General features: G+C 47.2%; 1 long non-coding RNA gene across 1 annotated transcript; it reads left to right on the top strand.

Moving 5' to 3' along the window:
* Nucleotides 1-8,009: 8,009 nt before the first annotated feature.
* LOC113241738 (uncharacterized) lies at nucleotides 8,010-20,245 on the top strand. The gene is made up of 3 exons (XR_003311681.3): nucleotides 8,010-8,580; nucleotides 10,990-11,176; nucleotides 16,807-20,245. It is a non-coding gene; the product is annotated as an uncharacterized LOC113241738 (long non-coding RNA).
* Nucleotides 20,246-22,423: the final 2,178 nt, after the last annotated feature.

The following is a 22,423-nucleotide window of genomic DNA, read 5'->3' as shown; positions in this document are numbered from 1 at the left end:
TGGAGATAAACACAGTGGTGGGTGGGAGGCGAGGAAAGACAAAAAAAGGTGGAGGAAAGCCCTGGCGGTGCTTTCTGGAACATCAGGTTGCCCGGATGAGAACTTGAGCGGAGGAGTCAGGGATCTGGTGAGAAGAGGGGTGATGCAGGGCACTAAGTGAAGGTCGAAGTGACCAGACCTGCTGATGGATTGGCCAGGGAGCTTGAGGGAGAGAGGCTTCGAGAATGGGGAAACTGGGTGGCTGGCTGTGCTTTTGTTAACTGCAGTGGGGACCAGATATGGAAGAGTGAGGGCAATCAAAATCGGGTTCGGCCATGTTACCTCTGAGCTGCCACTGAGGTATCCGAGTGGACATGCCACATGGAGGTGTTTCCAGAGAATTCTCAGAGACGAGAGCAGGACTAGAGATTACAAATCCGGGAATTGAGAGCATGTAGTGTATTCAGAATCATAGGACTGGACTTGGTGTGGATAGTGTCCAGGGACGTTGGAGGGAAAGCAGGAGAGCGTGCTCTCTCAGGAGTTAAGGGAAGAAAGTGTTCCCTGAAAGAGGGAGGGATCAACAGTGTGAAATGCCACTTTGAGGTCAAGGAAGGGGAGGACAAGAAATTGACCATTGGATTTAGTAACATGGACGCCCTTGGTGACCTTGGCAAGAACAGTTTCGAAGGAAAGACAGAGCTGAAAGGCAAAGCCAGAGAGACTTGAGAAGTTAATCTTTGAAGAAATGTTGACGTGAAGAAAAGCTGGAGATAGGAGGCCGAAGAAGGCTTGGGGACAAGGTACATTTCAAAACAAAACAGGGCACCTGGGTGGCTCAGTGGGTTTGAGTGTCTGACTCTTGATCTCAGCTCAGGTCTTGATTTCAGGGTTGTGAGTTCAAGCCCCACCTTGGGCTCCAGGCTGGGTGTGGAGCCTGCTTAAAACAAATCAAACCCGAAACAAGCTTTTAATACCGAGAATGTAAAGCTTACACAAAAGTAGGAAGAATAATATAATGAACCCATTCCCATCAGATAGCTTCAGTGAGTATCAACATAGAGCCAACCTATGCCTGCCTAGTTATTTTAAAGCAAAGCTCAGAACTCATTCTAGTTCACCCATAGACTTCCTTATGTATCTCTAATAGATACGGATTCAATCTTTAATAGTCAAAGATTTTAGTTGTTTTTTTAAGATTTTGTTTTTTAACATAACCACAGCATAATTATCACACCTAAAAATAATTAGCAATAATTCCTTAATATCATCTATGTGGTCACAAGTGTTCACATTTTCCTAACTATCCCATACGTGATTTCTTTTTATACTGGGTTTGTTACAATCAGGATCCAAATAGGTCCATATATGGCATTTGTTTCGTATGTCTCTTTAGCCTCTTATGATCTATAACTTTCCCCATCCCCACCCTCACCCCCTCCTCCTTTTAAATTTTGTTCAAGAAACCAAATCAGGGGCACCTGGGTGGCTCAGTCGGTTAAGCATCTGTCTGCTTTGGGCTCAGGTCCTGATCTCAGGGTCCTGGGATCGAACCCCATGTCCGGCTCCCTGCTCAGTGGGGAGTCTGCTTCTCCCTCTGCCTCTCCTCCCTGCTCATGCCCATGAGCTCTCTCTCTCTCTCTCAAATAAATAAATAAAATCTGAAAGAAAGAAAGAAAGAAAGAAAGAAAGAAAGAAAGAAAGAAACCAAAGAAACCAAATCATTTATCTTTCAGAATTTCCTATATCCTGGGTTTTGCTGATGGCATCCTTATGATGGTGGTGTGAACTTCCCATGGTGTCACATAAAGTCTGGCTGTCTCTCTGTGTGACGGCTCTGGTGTCCTCAGCCAGATCCTGTGAGTATAAAGTTCCCCGCCAGCCTTTCACCTGTCGCCCCCTCAGCATTGCAACCCCAATCAAACAGTGGTGAAGAGAAATCCTCCTGAGGGGCAGAACTTGGAGAATATTTCATCGTTTACATGTTCTAGACTTAGAAGAAACCTGAAATTGGATTCCGGTGCAGCATAGGCCTGGAAGATGGGTAATAGGAGATTCTGGGGGAGGGTGTGGGAACAGACTCCTCAGCATAGGCACTGTGTGGCCGTATCTGTGTCCCGTGGGCATGTGAATGCTCTCCGAGGGACATCTGCACAGGAGGCTCTCAGTAATCAGGTGGATGAAATGACACATTCTGTGAATGTCAGTCAGCCTCTTTCTGCAGCCACCCCGGTGCTTCTTCAGTGGGTCTGTGAGGCAGTGATTGGGGAAATGAACTAAACAAATAGCAAGGACATCCCGTCCTCAAACTGACCTGGCTGTTGCATTCCTGTTTCACCTCCCAACAGCAGAAACCAACACTGACGTTCCCCGCCCTCCCCCGCCCCCCCGGCCAGTACGGAGGACCAACCAGCCACCTGTTGGACTCCTTACATCATGAAGGGGACAGCAGTTTGCCCTCACTAGAAGAAATATGCATCTGGATAGGGTTTGCCTTCCCTGTCTGCAGGGTTTCAGCCAGTGCCACCATCCATGGACTTCTGGAATGCCTTATGCACTCTCACGGTATTCCACACAGCAGTGCTTCTGATCAAGGGCACAATTTCCTAGCAGAAGAATGGCACCTGTGAGCATGTGTGCACAGAACTAATTTTTTTTATTAAAGATTTTATTTATTTATTTGAGAGAGAGAGGGCAAGTGGGGGGGGAGTAGAGGGAGAGAGACAAGCAGACTCCCCATGAGCACGATGCCCAACTAGGGGCTCGATCCCACGCCCCTGAGATCATGACCTGAGCCAAAATCAAGAGTCAGACGCTTAACGGACTGAGTCACCCAGGCACCCCCAGAATTCACTAATATTACTGTGTACCCCGTCACCCAGAAGCAGCTGGCCCGAAAGAATGGTGGAATGCCCTACTGAAGATTCTGTGCTGGCATCAGTTAAACAACTCCCTGAAAAGTTGGTGTGTGTCTTACACAATGCTTTGGACCTGTGATCAGTATATGGTGCTGTTCAAAGTTCTGGGACAGGAGTAGCTCTTCTCATTATCACAGCTCCTTCTCGTTCCTCCTCCCACAACTTTCACCTGGATGGGAGTAAATCCATTGTGATCACTCAAAGTTCTCAAGGGAGGAGTTCTAACGTTAGGGGACACAGCAGCCAGGGTTCCACTGAATGGGAATCTGGACATTTTGCATTTCTCAGTTGGTGAAGAAAGAGCTTACTCTGCTAACCCAGATGATTCACCTCAGTTGCCAAATCAAATTGTTGGTTACAACGCGTGCAGAAAACTATGTCCGGAGCCCAGAGGATTCCATGTGGTACCTCTTATTACTTGCATGTCCAGGATTAAAAATTAATGGGAAATCAAAGTAACCCTGACAAAGCAGGACCCCTGAGAATTCAGATCCTTTAAAAATCAGGTTTTGAGGCACTCTGCCAGGTAAAGAATACTAACGTGTTGCAGCTCTGGCTGAGGGCAAAGCCACGGAGTGGGTAGTGCAAGAAGGAATTAGTAAACATCCACCACAGCCTCGTGAGCAGTGATAGACCTGATACAGAAGATTGTGGCCGCTCCCCACCACAGCCGAGATCATTCCACCGTTCTGTCAGACCAGCAGCTCAAGATGCAGTATGTGGCGGGATTGGTGTCAGAGTGATGGAGCTTCTGTAGGGCTGTATTGGGATAGAGAGCAGGAGAGGTGACGTAGCCCTGGGGTAACACAGAGAATGTGGCCTGCCGTTGATCATAGATGAAGGCAATCTGCTTCTCGGTCGCCATTGAAAACAGTGCATTTGCCAGATGAATAGCTGCATACCGAGCACCAGAGGCTGTGTTGCTGTGTTACGGTGAAAATGCTGTGTCTGGCACAGCAGCTGTGATCGGAGCTACTGTGTGGTGAAGTTATCGTGGTCCACTGGCGTCTACCACGATCCATCTGGCTTTTGTAAGGGCTAGTCCGGTGAATTAAACATGATCCTAATCTCTTCCATTCCACCTAGACTGTAGGAGTGCTTCCGATTTGCTGTGTTGGCCAGAGGAAGGACTCCGTTTCAGGGACTTCGACCTGGTCTTTCCAAACACAGTGGTTCTTACTCTCCAAGTCAAGGAATAAATGTGTGGGTTCTCCTGGCTGATAAGTAAATCCATTGTGATCACTCAAAGATTTGGGAAATGGCTAGAGGACCATTAACTCCATATATCACTGGGTTCCAGGCCCCTGCTCTAACAAGAGGGCCGTGATGGCACTTGGGTCTCCTGGTATCAGCGTCAACTCAGACCTGTATCTAAGAGCCCTCGAAAGATCTGGGCATTCCTCTGTTCTGTAGTGAGCATTTATTCTGGCAAGTGATTAAAACTCCTTTTGGAGAAGTTGGGGAACCTCTGTTGTATATACTTGCAACACTGCAGGGTCCTTCCTAGAGGAACCCCAGCCTCCTCTTCATTTGATAGGTTCTGGTGTAAGAACCAGTTCCTGTCCACCCAATATGTGAGAAATGTAGATTTTCCAATTTAATAGCTGACATCAGCCATCTGCCCAAACCATCAATCACCACAGTCTCTGTGCCAAAGGCCATCTGATTGCCATTCCTGTTTTCTTCCCCATTATAGTCATTGTGTCTATCTTGCCTCTGATGGCTAAATGCTACCACCTGGCCTCTGCTAGTCAGACTCGATCATCCATTTTGACACTGAGGAGCCCAGGGCCATAGCTGCATCTTTTTTGTAAGCCCAGGCCCACAGGATGGCTACCACTGTTCTTCAACAATGTTGACCTCTTCCTGGAGCATTCCAAACTGCTTCCGTGAAGACAGTGTCTTCCAGAGATTGGGGTCAGCTGGCAGGTTCTCTGGTTCTGCATGGTAAGTCCTTTCTAACATGCTCACCTCCCTCAGCTTTTTGAGTCTTCTCTCCACTCTGCCCAGGCAAGTCCAGCATTTCTACCTAACTTACTGTAGGGTGTCTTTGTTTCCAAACGTTGAGGGGCCATTCTGGAGACTATCAGAACTGGAGTTCCAGGAGTCCCTGCCAGAATACTAAATCCTGAATCATGAGAGTGTTTCCCAAATCAATGAAGTCTCCCCTCCCAGCCGTATAATCCTCCCTCCCTGATCCATTGCTCTCAGGACACATTCCCAGGCATGGCCTTGTTCCTGCTGGAACGGATTAGCCAGGTTCTGAAGATCTATTTTAAGACTTGACCCTAGTTTTTGGTCTAAAGACCTTGAGGCCAGGAAAGGGCAGATCTCAAGGAGGGCAGGTATCCTCATACAAGACACCTGCCCCTGGTGAGGGCTTTACGAGGTCTCCGGGTAAGGGGGGCTGTGTTCCCCTCATGAAGGGGAGGGGGCCCATTCTGCTGTCCCAGATGGTGAAAGTGATCTGGGTATTTAAGATTCTCAGCTCGATCTGCTCCAGTGTCACATCCAGGTCTCGGAGCTCCACTCCTTCCCTCTCCGGTCCCTAGCAGAGGAGACTTGCCGGAGCTGTGAATTCAGCCTCGTTTGTTGCTTGTAAATAAAATCTTGGGCCTGATTTTCAGCACTGTCTGTCCTCTGGATGTGGGAGATAAGGGTCTCTTTAGATACCACCACGGCTATTTCTGGCTCGCTCTTTCTTTGTTTCTTTCTTTCTTTCCTTTTCCTTTTGGTGGGCAGCAAAGCAAGATTTATTGAGCGATAGCAAAGTTGTAGTACAGAGCTCCCCAGGAGGGAGGGGACTCGAGGGGGTTGCCCAGATTTCTGGTTTTCGTATTGTGCTTTGAGTTGATAGTGGGCTGACTTGAGCCTATTTATTTCTTCCTTCCGGGCTTTAGTGGCCGTGAAGACAGTCAACCAGCTTCATAATCCTTATAATAACCATTACCCTCCTATTTTTCAAGGGATAGAGTTGTTGCAGGCTCCAGCGAATCTTCTTCTACCTGTACCCCATTGCAATCTACCCAAAGTTAGAGTCCTGGTAATGTGCTGGTACAGCATGCGTGGGGTGCTCCCCATCCCACGTCACATCGATAACAGTGTCCTTGTCCACACCTGGTGGGTTCCAAAATCCCATTCGGAGAGCTTACTTCCTGGAACCACTTCTGGTAACATCTTGTTTTAGATTCCCTTAAATGCAGATCCTTAGGCAAGGGTTTGAGGGCAGATAGCTTATTTTGAAAATGGTCCCAGGAAGCCCCAGTAGAGTCATGGGAAAGTGAGACGTGAGAGGTGAGGAAGTTAGCGTACGGGGTGTGGTTGATATACAGGCACATGTGTGCGCCATTACCACTGTGGGCAACCAGGACCCCGTCTCTAGACTCCCTTTAGGAGATGTGCAGAGCTCTCCTCTGGACTGTTTCACTCTAGGAGTAGGAAGCTTGGCACTTATCCACTAACTTCCACCTCCCACCGTTTGAGGACTGCTCTTGGGAGTGTTCATTTCCTGGCAATAGCATGGTGCCCACGTTCAGGCTGGGCAAGTTCCCTGTGATCAGGGAAAGTGCTTCGGGCCGAGAGTCTTGGGTGCTTGCCCTGGGAAGCCTTGGGGTCCACAGGAACGACGAGTGCTTTGAGGACCTGATCAGGTTCTGACAGTGCTGAAGTCTAGGTCCCAGGCCCCTGGACCCCTCCTCCGGGTTGTCACACGGCCCACAGGCCCTGCATGATCTGGCCTTGTCCACCCCACCATCCTCATTTTGCGTGCTCTCCTTTTCCCTTGTGCTGGTCTGTTTCTCTGTTCATGAATTCCTGTATTCATTTCTAGGCAGAAAAACAGAAACCAAACCGGTTATTTTAACCGGGAGAAATTAATGTAGGAAATTAGTTAAACAGATATTAGAGAACTGGAAAGGCAGGAGAGGAACACTAAGTAACACAGAGATAGAGGCAGGGCCAGATCATGCTGTGCAACAACCTTGAGGGGAACAAGGGAGAAAGTCTTTGGGAACCACCCAGACAGCATCTTGGCCATGCATGGCTGTGAATGGTTCCTGTTTTCCCTTCTTGTCTCCGTTCTATCTTCGGCTTTATTCTGCAAACATTCTACTGACCAGGGCTGTCTAGTCCCTGTGCCCAGAGTAGGCCATGCAGGGATGTATGCCTGAGCTCTGTCTCAAAAGAACTGTCTGATGTTGGCCTGAACAAGGCTTGTGGATGTGGATTTTGGGAATCTTGGTATACCCTCTGCTCTGTTGATACTGAATTACCCTGTGGCCTCAGACATGCCACGCAGTACCGTACCTCAGGGCCTTTGCCTGTGATGTCTATGATGTTCCTGTGCTCTGATGCATAGTTTCTCCTGTTCCTTCTTCCTGTCGTAACAAACTCCCACTCCTCCACAAGACCTAACTGAACTGTCCCCTCTTCTTTCCCTGACTTCCCTATGCGGGACTGTGGCTTCATCTGCGGAATTTACATATGCCTACATGCATCTATTATAGCTTGTATTACAACTCTTTTTTTTTTTTTTCAATCCGTTTTTCTCCTGCCCAGAGTATGACCTCCTTTGGGGCCTCATTCATCCCTGTATCTTCATTCATTCATGCAATGAATCTTTTTTGAGTCCCTGACTATCCCAGGCGTGGGAGCAGCTCAGTCAATGTCTGCTGGAGGGATGAATGAACTGGTGTGCGGTTGCTATCCCGATGGATGCTATGTTGCTAGGTGACAGACTCTAGTGATGATTAGCGAGAAGGGGGCGTGACCGCTGTCATGTGAGATGAGAGTAAGCGTCGACACAGCTTCCTGCTGGATCGGGGAGACTTCGTGGGTGGAAGGGCCACACTTGGCACTGCCAGTGTGGCAGGGGTGAGGCTGGGTGGGGAGAGAAGGGACAGCGGGAGTCTTTCCAGGATACACGTGTCGTTTGAAAAATCCCTGTGAGGCTATCTTTCCTTCCTCCTTCACGCAGAGAATCACTGCATTAAAAGTTTTCTAAGTGATAGTAACAAGGAAACTGAATGGGGCGACTTCTACACAAGTGTCCGCACGGATGCCTGCAGGGACCAGGCAGGACGGTGTGAGTGAGAGAAGTGGGCTGGACGAGACCGTGGCTCATGCTGGAGCCGCGGCTACTCTGCACAAAGAGATGGTCACCCAGAGGACGTGTCAGCCCCATGTTGCGCGATCTTTGATGTTTTCAGGAGAGGCCACCAGGCCAGCTTTTACTGTGAAATCTCCCAATTTTTCAGTATTGAAAGTAAGTCAAGATTTTACAAGCCAGGAGTTTTCCCGCTCAGTCTTCGTCTGGCCTGATCCAGATCTTTCCTCCAAGGCCCAGCCCAGAGAACACCTTCCCAGGGAGCACTTCCCTGGCATCACTGGCTCGGCTGTTCATGGACATTACTTACCCCTGGCTGTGTGCCCGGAGCTGTGTTTGGTGCTGGGGATGCGTGGGTGGAGTCTCTATGCTCTGCAGCTCCCACTGTGCACCTGCCGGGTTTAGTGCCTCTCTAGTTCTGTTCTTTCCTCCCTGACCTCCTGGTTTCTGTGCCCACAGCCACCTCCCCGTCCAGTCTGTGAGCACTCTGAGGGCGGTTATAGTGCTGTGTGTGCATTTGGCGCATAAAAGAACAATACGTGTGCATGAGTGAAGCCTCTGGGGCAACAGAGGCCTCAGGTAAGTGAGAGACAGTCTCGTGGGTTTGGCAGACGGTTAGGTAGGGTACAGAAGGCAGAGCTAGGACCTTACAGTCAGAGCTCAGTTTAGTAGAAGGAGGCATCTCTAACCATGAGTTGGGTGGCCTGGAGGGAGGTAATGAGCTCACCATCCCTCAAGGTATCTGAACAGAGATAAGCTGACGGGCCACTGAAGATGCTGGAAAGAGGGGAGGTTTACTGGGTGACAGGCTGTGCTGGGTGGTTACCTGTGCCCTCCAGCTTCCATGATTTGTGCTTCTGTAGAGAGATTGAGCAAACCGCTAAACTAGGCCACAGAGGCACTCAGGTGGTTGGGATCCAGGCCCGTGCCTCCAGGCAGACCCGGCTTTAAATCTGGGTTCTGCTACTTTGCTGTGCAAAAGTGGGCAGGATGCTCACCCTATCTGAGCACAAGTAACTTAATGTCTAGGGGCCTGGAATGCTTCCTCACCTCTACTCCCAACCAGGGCTCTGACCCACAGGGCAGACACAAAAGGCTACCTCGGAAATGGACAGCAGGCCCTCATGCTAGCAGTTAAGGTAAAAGTTGCCCCTGATTAAAACTGCGCTTCAAACGCCCTGGGAAAGATGCCAGGTAGGGGATCATTCTTTCCCACAGTGAGTCCAGTAAAACCAGCGTCCCCCTCCTGCTTCAGAAAAGAAAACCACTGGGGAGCACCAGAGGAAGTCATTGGCTTACATCTGAAGGCTAATGTTTTTTGAAAAATCCGCGTCCTTAGGCAATTAGACTCACTTCTGGTAGGGAGATGCCCACACTCCAAGGGGCATATGGGGTCTGAGTAGGTCAGAGAACCTGCCAGTTTGGATCTTTTCTCTCTGCGCTCTGAGCTGGAGATTCAGATGAAGGGTAGGTGGGATCACCTCCATTATTCAAGTCATTGTTTCTCGCTCGGTCTCCCTTCTCTGTATCTGCCAAGCCCATATACCAGAAACCAGAACTATAACCCAGGGCTTTTGGTTAGTTGTGTTGAGAACTTGGCTTAGGCCTGGGCCTCAGTCCAGCCTTCTTACTCTCCCTGCTGGCAATGAAGATAGCTGGGTCCCCAGTGTGTCCCACCAGGTATAGGCAGGCAAGCTGCAAGAGAGTGAGACCGGCCACCTCCCACACCACTCACCCATCACAGGTAGAACAGAGAGGGAATGAGCGCCTGCCTATCATTTTAAAGTGACACCACCTGCTAGTAGTGATTGTCACGCTCTAACCCTTAGGTTAGCTCCTCTTCCCATCGGGGAGAGCAAGGAAGGGAGAGAAAGAAAGGCTGGAAGTGTCAGTTGTGGGCGTTTGGATGGAAGCACCATCCTTTATGGTGGAGGCAGCCACGTGAGTAGGGGCTTCTGGTCACCACACACTTGCTGGGACAGCACCCACACAGAGGGTTTAGCACAGTGCCTGGCACGTGGGGAGCCTTCGAAGAAAGATAACTTCAGGGGCACCTGGCTGGCTCAGTCTGTGGAGCGTGCAACTCTTGATCTTGGGGTTGTGAGTTCAGGCCCCATGTTGGGTGTAGAGATGACGGAAAAATAATAAAATCTTTCAAAAATGTTAATTTAGGGCACCTGGGTGGCCCAGTCGGTTAAGCGCCCGACTCTTGCTTTCAGCTCAGGTCTTGATCACAGGGTCATGAGATCCATCCACCCAGTGTGGAGCCTGCTTAAGAGTCTCTCTCCCTCTCCCTTTGCCCCTCTCCCCCCTCAAAAAAAAAGATAAATAATAAAAATCTTATTTGTAGCAAATAACAGTAGCCAACAACAAAAATAATAAATATATATAATAAAAATATTAACAATATAAAAATAGTATGATATAAAGAGTTACCAAAGTCAGACTTCACCACAGGAGTCGGGTGCTGTTACAATCTGCTGAAATTATAATAATCATGTGATACTAATAAGGTGCATTTAGTGATTCTTACTGTGTATGTATTGTTTTATCTATGAACTTCATTTTATAAATAAGAAAAATGAAGCTTAGGGAAAGTTAAGTAATACAGTCAAATATATACTGCTAGTGAATTTACAAACCCATGTAATCTGGCTTGAGAACCATACTCCTAAGTATCATGCTCGACTTAGTCACTGATGTTGGGTCATTTTACTTACCCAAATAATAATTGATAACTGATAATTCCAATAAGTGGTAACTCTGGAACCGAGCCAGAAGAGATACACCTAGCTTCATCTTGAATCGGATTCAGGAACTGGTGCAGAAATTGGGTGATAATGTATTGATCCAGGCGACAGTGAGGCCCAGGGCGGGTATGGGCTGCAGGCATGGCCACGTGGCACAGAGTGGACACGGCTCTGCATTTCTTGACTCTGCTTGTCCTTCTTTCTCTTTGCATGTTTGTCTCATTCCCTTTGGCCACAGCCAGACCATCTCCACCTGGTGGGAAAGGCAGCCTCCACTATTAAAGATCACAACCTGAAAGAAGAACCCAGTCCCTCTTCATGTTCCTACAGCAAGATGGGCTACACGTCCATTTGACCAGTCACTCTGGACAGGAGATGGGGCACCGTTATTGTCCGAACCTTGACTACAGGGTCCAGTCCCACAGGTAGGTGGTGGTCAAGGCCCTGTGAGTGAGCATCCCACCGTGGGATGAGGTGGAGTCCGTTCCACAGTGGAAAGAGAGGTGTTAGGAAAGCAGAAGCAGGCCTCCACTCCAGGGAGGCATACAACTGATGGACTGTTTCAACACAGCGTGGTAGGTACTGGGTTCTGTGGGTTGGACCCCACGGGCCTGTCATTTCTCGCTGGGATTGAAAGAAGCCTGGCTGGCTGGCATGGCCTGGCACCTCGGGCAATGCATCTGAGCAGCACCTCCCGTATTCCCTGGAGGCCCGCCTCCTCTGGGATTCCCCAGCTTCCCCAGCTCAGCACAGTGGAAAAGGCAACGGATCGGACATCAGCAAACAAGCTGTGGAGAGCAATGCAAGGGTGAAAGATCGCCCCTGGGCTCATGGCCGAACCTTCCATAGACACGCCATGCCCCTCCTTCCAATCCCGACTCTTCCTCCGATGGTCTCCCTGCATTTGCCTGGTAGGCAGGGAGGAAGACAAAAGAGAAAGAACTAGACATAGAAAGGGAAAGCATGACCCTTGACGGCCCCTGAGTGGTCATTTCCGCGTGGGCTTTTTGAGGGGGAGGGGATTTCATGGTAAGAGTTCACAAAACACCAAATACAACCTCAAACTCTTGCCACTTAAGCCAGCCTAGGTGGATCAGTGTCAGGAGACTAAACTGCTGCACGGTTGCCTTGGCAACCAAATTTGTTAGCGATAAAACCTCCGAACCACAGCGGAGGGAAAGCTACAATCTACAACATGTTCACAGATTTCTCTAGTCAAGCAAAATCCCGGGTGAGGAGGGGCTCTCTGGGAAGGCGCTAGGTGATTCCCTTTGATAAGAGGACCTGGGGGTGCTGAGAGCATCCATTCACCAGCGCAGCAAAGAAATAACCCATATGACTGCATGGGCCCCCCTTCCCCAGGGGCAGAGCACCTCAATCTGGAGTCCTGGGGACTCCAGGGTTTTGTCTGTTCTTGGCTGACCCCTTCCAGGAGTGCAGGCAAGAGTTGGTGCCTTGCTGCACTAGAATCAGGTGCTCTGCCCTCGTGGGCTTGCTGGGTCACAATGACCAGAACAATCTCTACCCTTTGGTGTTTGTCTGTTCCCCGTTTTCTTCTTCAGAATTCTGTCTTCTGTATCACGCTCTGGGACTCTTCATCCCTCCCACGGCTCTCCTCAACCTGCCCACTTTTTAAATTTAAAAAAATGCCCTATAGGGACACTTGGGTGGCTCAGTCAGTTAAGCGTCTGCCTTCGGCTCCGGTCATGATCCCAGGGTGCTGGGATCGAGTCCCTCCTCAGGCTCCCTGCTCAGCGGGAGTCTGCTTCTCTCTCTTTCTCTGCCCCTCCCCCCGGCTCCTGCACTCTCGCGCTCTCTCAGATAAATAAATAATCTTTTTAAAAAATGCTCTATAACATGGGAGTAGGAAATCACTTATCATCACAACTACTTAATACAGTGATTTTTTTGTGTGGTGCTGGGTAACATCGTCCCCGTAATTTTGATGTCTGTCCAGGAAGCAGATGAACATTAACCTCCAACATGGGGAGCCTCTTTCAGATCTGTCCCTGCCCACATCTGACGTCAATTCTGCTCTGTGTTGTTACAAGGAGGAAAGCTCCTGCCCAGGCTGAATTCTGACATTGGCTGTGCATAGGTCGTGGCAATCAACTAAGTGCTTCTACGTAGTTGGGGATAAGCCCACGATACATGTGGACCCCAGAAATTCTTCCCCAGATGTCCTGGCCCCTAAGTCAGATGATGATAGCAGCCGTTATGATTTCTTTCCCTAAAAATTATTTTTCTTATGTCTTGGGTTTCATTGTAAAACTAATATTATATTGCAAATTTTGGTAACACGGCTGTTAAGTTTTTTGTGTATTTCCTTAGAGACTTTCTTTCCCTTTATTGGGTATATATATTTTTAAGATTGATTGATTTGAAAGAGCGCCCAGGTGTGCATGCGTGTGGGGGCGGGGCAGAGGAGGAGCCGCAGAGGTGGAGAGAGAGAGAATCCCAAGCCGACTCCCACTGAGTGCAGAGCCGGACGGGGCAGGGGTCCTCGATCTCACGACCCTGAGATCATGACCTGCGCCGAAATCAAGAGTCGGAAGCTTAAACTGATGGCACCACCCAGGCGCGTGGGTATTTTACTTTTTAAATATGATTGTAATTATATTGTACGTGCAATTTTATACTTTTTTGCACTTGACATTATATAAAAGCATTTTACTTAGGAAAATAAAAGAAAGTAAGGCTTGTTGTGAAACAGGCTTTTACACACATAGACACATGTAATGGTGGCCACTTTGGGTTCACTACCACACTTTTAAAGACAGATATGGGGCAAAAGTAATTCTTTTTATTACAGTTTTATGATAGTGAAGGGAAATCGCACTTGCTTTCTGTATTGACGTTGAGGGGCAAGTCACATTAAAATGTGCGTATCTTGATTTACTTTTTAAAGTGCTTGCAAATAGAGTTGTATTAAATGAAACCTTTCTGCAGCAAGTGGGGTGATAAAATTTTCCATCCGTAATTTTAAATCTTGGGGGAAAGTTTCCACCAAATGGAGAAGCAGCTACTATAGATGGTGTATGTGTAAGGCGAGTGTATGTGTACGTACGTGTGTGTGTGTGTTGTGAATGCCCTTTGTAACCACGACTTACTTGTGCCATTTCATTACCTGCCATTTCAGAAGGCCGACATTTTACTTACAATGATTGAATATTTATAAACATTTTAAGGATGTTTGACATTAAAGTAAGACGCAATTGGCAATGTCAATGTAAAAATTTATTTTTTTAAATTTATTTATTTGAGAGCGAGCACAAACAGGGGGAAGGGCAGAGGCAGAGGGAGAAGCAGACTCCCCACTGAGCAGGGAGCCTGTCACGGGGCTCGATCCCAGGACCCCAGGATCATGACTTGAGCTGAAGGCAGACACTTAACCAACTGAGCCACCCAGGTGCCCCTCTATGTAAGAATTTAATTTTTAACGTAGATGTGAAGGGTTTACTAATCAGAAATTATAAGGCAGTAGAAGCAACCAAAAGTTAACGATTAGAGGGTGGCTAATTACATAATAGTACACCCACTATCTTGAGAGCACACCAAGCAGCCATTACAAATTAGAATCATAAGCACGATGTTGCAACATGAAAACCACCCCTGCTACATGATGTGAAAAAGCAGAACTAGAAATTTCATGTATCCCTACAATTGTTTGCTACAATGCCTGGCACCCAGGAAGTATTCAATAAATGATTTTAATTATTTGTCACAATGTAAAAAAAAAAAAAAAAAAGTATGCCTATGGAAAAGAGCATCAAGGGACCACACCAAAAATAACTGATTTTTGTGCTGAAGGGGTGGGATTTTCTTCACACTATAAATTATATTCTCTTCATTGTTTGTTTGTTTACAAATTATATTTTCTAAAGAAAAATTTGATAATGCAAAAACCAAGAACCCCATTCAAAATGGAATCAAAAGATGGACAGAGGATAGACAGGTGCTTCTCCTAGTGAAAAACTAAATGAATCAAACAAATGAAAAAATGCTCAGTCTCCCTCCTAGTGAGAGAAACGTATGTCCTAATTAGCCTGACACATCCTTCTACTTCTGTCAGATTGGCGAAGTCCAAAGAGTTTGATAACACTGTGTTGCAAGAATGTAGGGAAACAGGTGCTCTTATACCTTGCATGTGGAACTGCAGAATGGTACAAGTCGCAGCTAGCAATTTGGCATTATTTATTAAAGCTTAAAATGGACATGCCCTTGATCTACTAATTGTACTTCTGGGAATTGATCCTACAACCTACATACATGTATACAAATAACATGAAAAAGTCTATATATTGCAGTATTGATGTAATATCAAATTCTTGGAAACAATCCAGATGTCTACTAATAGGGGATTTGTTTAAATAGTTCACCTGAGGGGTGCCTGGCTGGCTCAGTTGATAGACTGTGTGACCTTTGATCTCAGGGTTGTGAGTTCGAGCCCCACGTTGGGTGTAGAGATTACTTAAAAATAATTAAATAAATAGTTCAAACGATGGAGCCTTCTGTAGCCTTTTAAAAAGGGCTAAATGCGGGGCGCCTGGGTGGCGCAGTCGTTAAGCGTCTGCCTTCGGCTCAGGGCGTGATCCTGGCGTTCTGGAATCGAGCCCCACATGGGGCTTCTCCGTTAGGAGCCTGCTTCTTCCTCTTCCACTCTCCCTGCTTGTGTTCCCTCTCTCGCTGGCTGTCTCTGTCAAATAAATAAACAAAATCTTTAAAAAAAAAGGGGGGGGGGCTAAGTGCGTAACAGTGAACAGGATTCAATGTATTGTGTTAATAAGTAGCAAGAGCAGGGTGTAGGACAGTGTGCCCAGTGTGTTCTCCTTTGTGTAAATAAGAAAGGAACGTGTCTATTCTGCACAGACTATCTCTGGAAAGATGCACAGAAGTTTCTGCAGTGGCACCTGGAGTGGAGGGTGGGATGGGGTCCCCTAAGAACCAATGAGAAGGAGTCTTTGCATTTAAACCTTTATTTTTTTTTTAAAGATTTTATTTATTTATTTATGTGACAGAGAGACAGCCAGCGAGAGAGGGAACACAAGCAGGGGAAGTGGGAGAGGAAGAAGCAGGCTCATAGCAGAGGAGCCCGATGTGGGGCTCGATCCCGGAACACCGGGATCACGCCCTGAGCTGAAGGCAGACGCTTAACCGCTGTGCCACCCAGGCGCCCCTGCATTTAAACCTTTTTTATACCTCTTGAATTTTGCAGCTTTGTACACATAACCAAAAAGTAGCTAAATAAAATGACAACTTTTTAACTTAAAAAGATGCAAGAATGTTATCACTATTCTTTTAGAACTCAATAAAATCTTAGCCCTCTGGGGACACCTGGGTGGCTTAGTTGATTGAGCACCCAGCTCTTGGTTTCAGCTCAGGTCATGATCTTGGGGTTCTGGAATTCCCTGAGTCGGCTCCACACTCAGCAGGGAGTCTGCTTGAGGATTCTCTTTCCCTCTCCCTCTGCTCCTCTCCCTGTTTTCGCGTTTTCTCTCTCTCTTTCTCAAATAAATAAATACATAAATCTTTAAAAAAAAATCAAAGCCCTCTACAGGGTTTCTTAGTTCAGGCTTGCAGAGGTCACCTGGATCCATGGGATGGAAGCGGGAAGGTTTTGAGGTCTCAGTTCTGATCCTGCCTCTGACTCAGTGGCCACGGTGACCGGTTTCTTCGTGAGCCTTCCTTTCTCATCAGTGGAGTTGGATTAGGTAATCCTTAGAGTGCCTTTCGCCCTGTGAGTACCTTTTATAGTTTACAGAAAAGAAGATATCATGCTCAAACATTTGTTAAAGCAAATGTTTTACTGAAGTAAAAGTGCACAAACGGTAAGTGTGCACCTTGGCTAATAAAAGGAACTCACCTCTGTAACAGCCAGCACCTCGGCGGGTGGCAGGGCATCACCAGCACCCCTGCAAATGCCTCCCAGTCCGCTGCCACACCCCAAGGCAACCATTATCCTGACTCCATAGGTTAGTCCGGCCAAGGACAATTACAAGCAAATCATCCCAGCACCCTACAGCAACTGTTCTCACATTTGCACTTTCCTTTCCAGTCTTTTCAAGGTGTAAATCCCTGCAGAAGGTTGCCAGAATCCAGTCGACACCCCTGCTCGCTTCCACCCCCTGCCAACTCTTCGCCATTTCGAATCTCATGGCAAGTAACCATTAATACTGTTTTCCTTTTGGCTGCCCATTACGATGGTAAAGGAAAAATGCCGTTTCAGACGTTTCTAGACGAATCATACGGGAGCAAAGTAAACACGTGGATGAACTGCCTGGAATTCACTCTCATCAGATAAGGGAAAAATCCAGGCTGTCTTCTGGTGTCTGCGCTCACATAGCCTGGGGCGTGTGTCCTGGTCCCTGGGCCACGGCTCCCTGGCCTTGGGTTCAGTGGAAACTCTGGATTAGCCGGCTTCCTGGGCACGCCAGCTCTCGCGGTGAGGGGAGAGGCAAGAGGACGGGGAGTCCTGGGCCCGATAGGGGGCCTGCCATCCCTGCTGCCCCCAGAGACTGTGTCAATGAGTGACTGTCACGTCAGACCTCCCGGTTTCCACCTTGGCTTTCACGCCAAAGTCCACATCGTGTCTGTTGCTAGTGTTGAAAGGCCTGTGGATAGTTATGAAAAGTTTGCTGCGAGGACACAAAGCTGCCACCCTGGGCTTGAATGGAATGGGTGGGATTTGGGGGTAAGGGGCGTGTTTCCGAGCTCCTGCCTGTTCCCCTGCCCCACCCCCACTGCCAGGAGCTGACGGCTGGTGTCATCAGTGATTTATGGCCAGTGGGGCCCAGCTGTTGGGGTGGCCGGGGCAGCTGCTCAAGGTTAAGCGGGACTCATGTGCGGGACACCAGTCATGGGATGGCCCCAGTGCAGTTGTTCCCTCTCGGGTCAAGGGGGCGATCATGTTGCCAGGCTGGGAGCCAGTATGAGCTAAGGGAAGGCTGCAGGCTCCCCGCCCCCAGCCGCACTCACCTCGCTACAGCTGAGGCCCAAAGCTCTGCTGGAAGTATGAACCCCCCTGGTAGCCCATTGAATGGGGGGCTGGCTGACCCAAGCGGATGTTTAGGAGTCCTGGCCCAGCCCTGCAGGGATGTGGTTCTCAGGCGCTGCTCCCCATTGCTGGAGCTGCCACCTGATTGTCACCGAACACGGGCATACACCAGGGCAAGGGCCGAGAGCCAAAGAGGACATCCAGCTCTTCCTAGAGCCCCGACTGTGCCTAGGCCCCATGCCAAACGCTTTGCTTGCGTGTCCTGATCGAACTTGCAACAAGCCAGTGAGGTTGATTTTACGAATATTCCCCTGAACCTCTGGCAAACCGAGGTTCAGAGAGGTTAAGGAAACTGATTGAGGCCACAGAGCTGGCTGCCTGTCTCTGGAGCTCGAGCTTGTCTCCTTTTTTTTAAAATGATAATTTATTATTATGCAGCATTTTATTTATTAATTTTTTAAGTAAACGCACTGCTCCATGAGGGTCTTGAACTCATGACCCGGAGATCAAGACCTGCGTCCTCTCTAGACTGAGTCAGAGCTTGTGACAAACCACCGTCAGGCACTTTGCACAGGCTGGTATTCAATCCCTGCGTCAATGCAAAAAGGCCAGCAGTACTGTCCTCACTTGAGAGTGGAGGAAGCAGGCTCAGTGTCTTCTCTAACGTCGCTCAGGCAATGAGCGGCAGAGCTGAGATTGTCCCCGCTGTGCTGGACACCAAACTCCATGCTTGTTTTCCCACTCCTTCAACCTAACCATACCTCCCCACTGCTTCAGGGAGCCTTCATCAGAGCCCACTGTTGACTTTTTGGCCAAAAGTGCAGGACAGTCTGCCTGTACCTTCGTGCCCACTCCACTGCCCTTGACAAACTTAATCCCCCTTTCCCAAAACACTCTCCTTTCTTGGCCTCTACCAGTCCACACCGCATAGGTTTCTTCTACCCTACTGGCTGTTCCTGTTTAGCCTTGTTTCCTGAATCCCCCTACCCCTTCCCTTCCTCTAAGCAGGAAGGGGGTTAGGACTCCAACTTTTTTTTTTTTAAGATGTTATTTATTTATTTGACAGAGTGAGAGACAGCGAGAGAGGGGACACAAGCTGGGGGAGTGGGAGAGGGAGAAGCAGGCTCCCCGCTGAGCAGGGAGCCCGACGCGGGGCTTCATCCCAGGACCCTGGGATCATGACCTGAGCCGAAGGCAGATGCTTAACGGCTGAGCCACCCAGGCGCCCCTCAGGACTCCATCCTGAATTCTCTTATCCCTTTACACATCTTTCCAGTGAAAGCTCACCCCCCCATCTACAGGTCCATAACTTACAAATTATTTCTCTTCATTCCTTTTAATAACCAAATAATATCCCACTGTGTAGGTAGGCGACAGTTTGTTTATTCATTCATCCATTTTTTTTTAGGGGAATGGTGAGGGACTGAGGGAGCGAGAAGAATCTTAAGCAGGCCGACGCTCAGCACAGAGCCCAACAAGGGGCTTGATCACATGATTCCAAGATCATGACCTGAGCTGAAACCAAGAGTCGGACGCTTAACCCACTGAGCCCCTAGGCACCCCTATCCATTAATCTATTGATGGACATTCATGTTGTTTTCCCTTTTTAGCTATTATGAACAATGCTGCTATGAATATTCATGTATAAATCTTTGTGAGCACTGGTATTTTCATTTCTTTTGAATATATACCTAGGAGTGGAATTTCTGGGTCATATAGCAACTCTATGGGGCTTTTTAATATATAAATATATATATTTTTAATTTGGAGGGTATATTTTATTTTAGTTTATTTTTTTAAGTTATCTCTGCACTCAATGTGGGGCTCGAACCCTGAGATCAAGAGTGACACACTCTACGGACAGCCAGCCAGGTGCCCCAGGAACACTTACGTTTAACTTCTCAAAGAACCGCCCAACTGTTTTCCACAGCGCTGCACCATTTTGCATTTCCGCCATCACTGTGTGAAGGTTCCAATTTCTCTCCATCCTACCAACGCTAGTTTTTGTCTGATTATAGCCTTCCTAGTGAGTGTGAAGTGCTATCTCATTGTGGTTTTGATTGGCATTTCCCTAATGGCTAATGATGTTGAGAATGTTTTCATGTGCTCATTGTCAATTTGTACATTTTTTTAAAGATTTTATTTTTAAGTAATCTCTACATCCAATGTGGGGCTCGAACTCACACCCCCGAGATCAAGAGTTGCATGTGCTGCCCAAGCCAGCCAGGCGCCCCTGTACATCTTCTTTAGAGAAATATCTACTCAAATCCTTTGCTCATTTTAAAATTAAATTATTTGTCTTGTTATTGAGCTGTAAATGTTCTTAATATATTCTGGATGCAAGATATGCAATTTGTTTTTCCATTTGGTGGGTATCTTTTCCCTTTCTTGATAGTGTCCTTTGGAACACAAGTTTTAAATTTCTGATGAAGTCCACTTTATAAGCCTTTCTTTGATTCTTGTGTTCTTAGTGTCATATCTAATAAACTGTTTCCTAACCTGAGGTCATGAAGATTTACTCCTGTATTTTATTCTGAGAGTTTTTATAGTTTTAGCCCTTACATTTAGGTGTATGGCCCATTTCGAGTTAATTGTTCTGTACAGTATGAGGTAAGGGTCCAACTCCAATATTTTGCATGTGCATATCCAGTTGTCCTAGTACTATTTTTTTTTAAGATTTTATTTATTTATTTGAGAGAGAGAGAGAGACAGAGCATGAGCAGGGGAAGGGGCAGCAGGAGAGGGAGAAGCAGGCTCCCCACTGAGCGGGGAGCCCAACAATGGGGCTAGATCCTGGGGCCAAGCTCATGACTTGAGCCGAAAGCAGACGCTTAGCCAACTGAGCCACCCAGTCACCCCGGATTGTTTTAATTTTATTTTTGGAATGTTCCTTGCTGGCCGATGGAAATACAATTGATTTTCATACATTGATCTTGTATCCTGCAACCTTGTTAAACTCATTAGTTCTAATAGTGTTTGGTGGGTTCCTTAGGATTTTCTATGTACAAGATCATCTCATCTGTAAAAAGACATAGTTTTACGTATTTCATTCTAATCTGGATACCTTTTATTTCTTTTTCTTGCGAATTACCCTAGCTAGAACCTCCAAAACAATGTCAAAGAAAAGTCGTGACATTGGACATCTTTGTCGTCTACTTCATCTTAGGGGGATGTCATTCAGTCTTTCACCATTAAGTTTGATGTTAGCTAGGGGTTTTTCATAGATTCCCTTATTCAGGTTGTGGGAGTTCCCTTCTATTCTTAGTTTGTTGAGTATTTCTGTCATGAAAGGGTATTGGGTTTTATCAAATGCTTTTTTTTTTTCCTGAATCTACTGAGATGATCATATGGTTTTTTGTCTTTTATCCTATTAATGTGATATGATACACTAATTGATTTTGAATGTGTGTTAGGGGTCCCCAAGACCACCTTCAGGATTGATGAATCACAAGGAGGACTCCTAGGATTCAGTATATAGTCATACTCACAGCTAAGTTTTATGATAGTGAAAGGATACAGAGCAAAAGCAGCAAAGGGAAACAGCACATGGGGCAAAGTCCAGAGGAAATCAGCCACAAGCTTCCAGAGTACTCTCCTAGTAGAGTCAACGTAGGAGACGCCTAGTTCCTCCAACGAGTCATGGCAACATGAGTGAAATGTTGTCTGCCAGGGAAGTTTATTGGATAACTTCAATGCCCAAGATTTTCAATAGGGTCTGGTCCTGTAGACACCCTCTACGTAGCATGTGCCAAAACTCGGACTCCAGAAGGAAAGCAGGTATTTAGCATAGGCCACCCTGTTTGTACAGTGTAGACACAGTGAACCACTCTTACCAGTCCTGAAATCCACGTTCCCAGATGCCAGCTAAGGGCCAACCTCATAAGCAGGCACTTCTAAGGAGAGCAGTCTCAAGCTCATCGTGCTAAGTCCCTTCTGCAGAAGACATTAAACCAACCTGATAAGCCTGGGAGAGATCCCACTTGATCATGATGTATAATCCTTTTTATATATTGGATTCAGTGTCCTAGTATTTCGTTCAGGGTTCTCATGTCTAAATTCGTCAAGGATATCACTCTGTAGTTTTCTTTTCTTGTGATGGCCCTGTTTGGTTTTGGTATCTGAGTAATACTGGCCTCATACACTGATTGGGAAGTGTTCCTTCCTCTTCTGTTTCTTGGAAGCGTTTGTGGAAGACTGGTGTATTAGTTTCCTATTGCTACTGTCAAAAATTACCACAAACTCAGTGGCGTAAAATCACACAAATTTATTCTCTTACATTTCTGGAGACTGAAAACCCAAAATGAGTCTAAAGAGCTAAAATCAAGGTGTAGCGGGGCTGGCTCCTTCTGGGTGTTCCAGGAGAGAATCTATTCCTTTCCTCTTCCAGTTTCTAGAAGCTGCTTATAGTTCTTTCCTCCATCCTCAGCGCCAGTTGAGTAGTAGGTTCTCTTTTGGGCTCTGCTTCCTTCCTCACATGGTGTTCTAACTCTATTCCATTATCCCTCCTCTAAGGACCTTTGTGATTACACTGGGCCCCTCCCAATAATCCAAATTGAATCTCAAGATTCTTAACTTAATCACATCTGCAAAATCCCCTTTGCCATGTAAATTAGCATTCATAGGTTCTTCAGATTAAGTCATGAATACCTCTGGAGAGCCATTATTCAACCTACCACAA

The sequence above is a fragment of the Ursus arctos genome, unplaced genomic scaffold (genome assembly GCF_023065955.2).
Source record: "Ursus arctos isolate Adak ecotype North America unplaced genomic scaffold, UrsArc2.0 scaffold_21, whole genome shotgun sequence".
NCBI classification, from domain to species: Eukaryota; Metazoa; Chordata; class Mammalia; order Carnivora; family Ursidae; genus Ursus; species Ursus arctos.
This window is presented reverse-complemented; position numbering and strand designations above follow the sequence as displayed.